Source organism: Muscardinus avellanarius (assembly GCF_963383645.1).
Source record: "Muscardinus avellanarius genome assembly, chromosome: 11".
In the NCBI taxonomy this organism is placed as follows: Eukaryota; Metazoa; Chordata; class Mammalia; order Rodentia; family Gliridae; genus Muscardinus; species Muscardinus avellanarius.
In genome coordinates this window covers 100,805,290-100,811,289 of record NC_137797.1, presented here as the reverse complement: position 1 = coordinate 100,811,289, position 6,000 = coordinate 100,805,290, and positions in this window count along the sequence as shown.

Below are 6,000 nucleotides of genomic sequence, written 5' to 3'. Positions count from 1 at the left end.
CAGGCGTGGTGGCACATGCTTGTAATCCCAGAACTTGGGAGGGTGAGACAGGAAAATCACAAAGGTTCGAAGCCAGCTTCAGCCACTTAGTGAGGCTCTCAGCAACTTAGTGAGACCCTGTTTCCAAATAAAATATAAAATAGGTCTGGGAGTATAGCCCGGAAGTAGAAAGTCCCTGGGTTCATCCCCAGTACCCCCCCTCCATAAAGAAATGTGCTTATGTAGAGGTTTGAAAATGGACTTATGAGGGCAAATTACAGGCAGAGTGAAATTAAAAGGCTCGTGGATCAGTCGGCATCCTCAGTGTTGCGAGTCCAAATACATGACAACCACCAGTGAGAGTAAGGGAGATTTATTTGTGCAGAATTCTGGAGTTTTTAGTCCATGTTGGGGTGGATGATGTCTATAGAGCCCAGGACATGACATTGGAAAATGAAAGAGAGAGAGAGAGAGAGAGAGAGAGAGAGAGAGAGAGAGAGAGAGAGAGAACGAACATGAATGAACACAGGGTGGATGAGCACAGGGAGTCTGGAAGCAGAGCGAACTCATGCAGGGAGTTCATGGACCATCTACAGTTCCCAAGACCACACCCAGTGACCCACTCTCCAGTCATACTCTACCTTTCTAGTTACCATCTAGTGAATCCATTGCCAAACATTTTCAAATAGTTTTCAATTAGAACCCTCTTGATTCAGTGATATTGTCTCTGGACATCAATGCACAGTCTCTTTCAGGGACATTTCATGTTTATAACAGTGAGCTCATAACCCCATTGAGAAACAGTGAGCGCCTGATCCATGGATAGTGTAGTAAAAAAAAAAAAAAAAAGAGGAGAGGAGGTAGCTTTGAACAGAAAGGGAGACAGAATCAAGGTGGCAGTGGTTTGACAAATACTTATATCTGGGATAAAGTAACTCAGAGAAATACGTATAACTGTAATCTTATATCTTGGTAAATCCAACAATTATAAAGTCATTTAAAGAGGTAGATAATATACGATGAGTAGCAGGTTGGGCATGGAAGGTGATGGTGTGAGTTTTGGGAGAGTTGAGGTGAATCATCTCCAATGTACATGCTCTCAGGAGTAAAGAGGACAGGGGTGAAGAACTGCGCGAAGCCCGGTAGCGGGTTGAGTAAGACGTGGCCCTGCGCTATCGCTGATGCTTCATGGAGGATGGTGTTGGTGAAACGGTGGCGGCCAAACCCAGCATGTGGTGGCTCCAGGGGCTGATAGGAGGGTAGGCGTCAAGAGAGAAGGTCCATGTCTGGAGCGGCTGGTGAGTTTGTTTCACCCTGGGAGGGACTTGAGAGTGTGGTGCACTGAGGAGTCAGAGCCGGCAGGGATGGAGAGCGTTGCAGGAAAGAGGAGAACGATGCCCTCCGTCACTGATGGGTTGTTTGTCAAGTTTTCTCTCCTCTAAGGTAACTTACACTACCCAGAATCCACCACTTCCCCTTCCTCCAAAGCCCCATGCTGAGTGCACCCTTCAGGCCAGTATTATCTTTTTCTGTCCTCTGTGCCTCCCCAAGACGTGGCCTTGTGAAGTGGGCCTGCACTGTGTATTGGAGAAGAGTGCGGATAAGCTCCTCGAGATGGATTATGATGGAAATGTCCCGTCCTCTCTCAAGTCCTTATCTTCCAGCTATTCCTGGAGATATCTAAGGCATCGAAATCAGTAGGATTAGGATTCCACTGACAGTGGGTTTATGGGGAAGCATTTCCAGTCGTAAAAAGTTCTTCATTTGCCAGGCGTGGTGGCGCACGCTTGTAATCCCAGCATTTGGGAGGCTGAGACGGGAGTATCGCGGTTTGAGAACAGTCTCGGCTACTACTTAGTGAGACCCTTTGCAACTCAGTGAGACGCTGTTTCAAAGTAAAGAATTAAAAATATGGCTGGGGGTGATTCTAGAGGTAGAATGCCCCTGGGTTCCATCTCCAGTACCGTTAAAAAAAAAGTTCCACATTTGTAGATTTTATTTTTAAAAACAAAATACCTGAGCTGGGCGTGGTGGTACACGCTTGTAATCCCAGCATTCAGGAGGATGAGACAGGAGGATTGTGATTCACAGACAGCCTCAGCTACTCAGTGAGGCTCTCTGCAACTTAGTGAGACCCTGTTTCAAAATAAAGAATAAAAAATAGGGCAGGGGGTGTAGCTCGGAGGTCAAATGCCCCTGGGTTCCATCCCCAGACCCACAAAAACCAAAAACCAAAAACCAAAAAACAAAAATCAAAAAACCCCCTGTAATCTAGTATTTAGGAGGTCGAGACAGGAGGATCGCAGGTTCCTGGCCAGCCTCAGCAATTTAGTGAGGCCCTTCACAACTTAGTGAGACCCTGTTTCAAAATAATAATAATAATAATAATAATAATAATAATAATAATAGAATGTAGGAAAGTAATAGTAAAGCACAATGTCACGGTAGTACCTGGAAGATGAATGCTTTTACTCTCTTTTCTAGTTTTCTTTCAAAAAAATTCTCAGCTGCTTGAAGAAAAGAAGCCGACGAGTTCCGTGAGTGACCTGATTTCCACACTGGCGTGTGAAAGAGCCTCGCCACCCACGGAAGGTAAAAGTGATGTGTCCAGAATTCAGTTGCTGGAGAGTTTTAAGGACCCCAAACCTGTATTTCCAATAAGATTTCCAGGAAGAGCATCGAGTCTCGTGGTAATTTGAAATGACAAGTATAAGCCAGCATGGTAGTGCATGCCTATAATCCCAGTGCTTGGGAGGCTGAGACAGGAGGAGCTCAGGTTTGCAGCCAGCCTCAGCTGCTTAGTGAGGCTCTCTGCAAGTCAGTGAGACCCTGTTTCAAAATAAAGAATAAAGCCGAGCGTGGTGGCGCACGCTTGTAATCCCAGCATTTGGGAGGTTGAGACTGGAGGATCGCGGTTGGCGGACAGCCTCAGCTACTTAGGCCCTTTGCAACTCAGTGAGACCCTGTTTCAAAATAAAGAATAAAAAATAGGGCAGGGGGTGTAGCTCAGAGGTTGAATGCTTCTGGGTTCCATCCCCATATTTGCCAAATATATATATAATAAAAAGATATATATATATATATATATCTATATCTATCTATTTATCTATCTATCTATCTATCTATATATATATATAGTAAGAAGTAGGGCTGGAGGTATAGCTCAGAGGTAGAATGCTCATGGGTTCATTCTCCAATATTGAAAAAAAAAAGAATAAAAGCTGGATGTGCAGTTCAGAGGTAGAACCCCCCCCTTTGTTTAATCCTCAGTACCAAAATTAATAGGGCCCATCTTATATGTAAATTTTAATTTGCCTATGCAAGGCTTGATTTTAAAAGGTTTATACTATTCTTACGATTTTTTTTATTCTTTGCTTCTTTATAAGGTCAGTGCACACTTGACTTTCTCACATGTCAGTTAAATGTGAGTGACTATTATTGTGAGTGTGAACTATTTATATTTTTGAATACATAGATTATTTTAAGAACCTTCTTCCATTTGCGGAAATATTGAACAGATAATATACAAGATCTGTTCTAACCATGCCCAGCCCACACACTGTCCCATCATTAACTCTTATAGAAGTAAAGGCATTGTTACAACTAATGAACCTGTATTGATATATTATCAGTAAATTCACTATTTTTTGTACTCCCAGAAAATGAGTCTAAAGATCCAGTCATACCAGACAAGGGCTCTGAGCCACAATCCACGCCCCAAGCTCATGATGTTCCTTGTTTTCACCTAATATTCTTTCTCTGTGTTGGAATTCCATCCATGTCTCCACGTTATGTTTAGATTTCATCTCTCTTACGGCTCCTCTTGGTGGTGAACAGGTTTCAGATCCTTCTTGATTTTTATTTTTTATTTATTTTTTGCTATTGGAGAGAACCCAGGAGCATTCTATCGCTAAGTTACAACCCCAGCCCTTTTAATTTTTATTTTTTTTTTGTGGTACTGAGGACGGAACCCAAGGCCATCTACTGCCTGGCCACACCTTCAGCCCTATTTTATATTTTATTTGGAAACAGGGTCTCCCTAAGTTGCTGAGAACCTTGCTAAATTGCTGAGGTTGACTTCAAACCTGCATCTTCCTGTCTCAGCCTCTCCAGGACTGGGATTACAGGTGTGCACCACCACACCTAGCTACTTTTACTTTTTAAATAGGGTCTCACTAAGTTGCCGAGGCTGACCTTGAAACTGTGATTCTCCTGTCTCAGCCTCTTAAGTCCAAAGATTCCAAGTTTGTGCCACCATGCACGGCTCCTTCCTTGATTTTGATGACTAATACTTTTGAGGAATTATGTTATGGTATATTAAAGGATGACCCGCTATTATAATTTGATGTTTTTCAAGCCAGGCATGGTGGTACATGCTTGTAATCCCAATACTTGGGAGGCGGAGACAGGAGGATTGCGCAGGTTCAAAGCCAGCCTCAGCTACTTAATGAGGCTCTCAGCAACAATATATAAAATAGGGCTGGGAGTGTAGCCTGGAGGTAGAAGACTCCTGGGTTCCATCTCTAGTACCACAAAAAACAAAAAAAATTGTTGTTTTTTTAATGAATATATATTCATTATATATAATATATTATATATAATATATGTTATATAATATACAATATATAACATATAACATAATATATTATATATTATATATAAATATAAATATATATAAATATAATTATAATATAATATATAATATTTTCAATATTGGAGAATGAACCCAGGGGCATTCTATCTCTGAGCTATACCTCTAGCCCTACTTTTTATTCATATATATATATATAGCAAATCTGGGGATGAAACCCAGAGGCATTCGAATATATATATATATATATATATATATTCAAATATATATATATTCATTAGAAAAACATCAAAATATATATATTTGTGTGTGGTACTGGGGATTGAATCCAGTGGCATTCTACCTTTGAACTACACCCTTATCCTGTTTTTATTTTTTATTTTGAAACAGATTTGTGTGTGTGTGTGGGTTTGGGGATGGAACGTGGGGGCATTTGACCCCCGAGCTACACCCCCTGCCATAGTTTTTATTCTTTAATTTGAAACAGGGTCTCACTATGTTGCAGAAGGTCTCACTAAGTAGCTGAGGCTGTCTGCGAACCGCGATCCTCCTGTCTCAGCCTCCTGAATGCTGGGATTATGAGCGTGCGCCGTTACGCCTGGTTTTTGCTTTTGTTCTATACGGAGGAGTAAAACTTCCTGTGTCATACACATCACATTTGCTCTCACCAGTCATCTGTTAATGAACACCGAGATGGTTCTATCACTTGGCTGTTTTGAGTTGTGCTGCTGTCATCATGGGTCTGTGTATTACTTTAGTATTCCTCTTTGGATTCTTTGAGAAGATACCTAGGAGTGCTCTAGCTGGGTCATATGTTGGTGCGATTCCTAGTCTTTTTTTTTTTTTTTTGGTACTGAGAATGGAACTCAGGGGCATTCTACCTCTGAGCCACACCCCCAGCCCTAGTTTTTATTCCTTATTTTGAAATAGGGTCTCACTAAGTTGCAGAGGGCCTCACTAAGTAGTTGAGGCTGTCAGTGAACCGCGGTCCTCCTGTCTCAGTCTCCCAAATGCTGGGATTACAAGTGTGCGCCACCATGCCTGGCTTATTTTTTATATTAAATTTGAGAACTTCCTGATGATTTATTTTCTGTCATTCCTGGACACATGTACTATGTTCTCAGAATCTTATACTAATCTTATTTATTTATTTATGGGTATGGAACCAAGGGGCATTTTAACTTTGAGCTATACCCCAGCCCTCCCTCCCTTCCTTCCTTCCTTCCTTCCTTCCTTGGGTCTGGGGATGGAACCCAAGGGCATTCGACCTCTGAGCAGCAGCCCCTGCTCTACTTTTATTCTTTATTTTTTTGAAACAGGGTCTCACTAAGTTGCAGAGGGCCTCACTAAGTAGCTGAGGCTGTCCGCAAACCATGATACTTCAGTCTCAGCCTCTCAAATGCTGGGATTACAAGCGTGCACACCCGGCT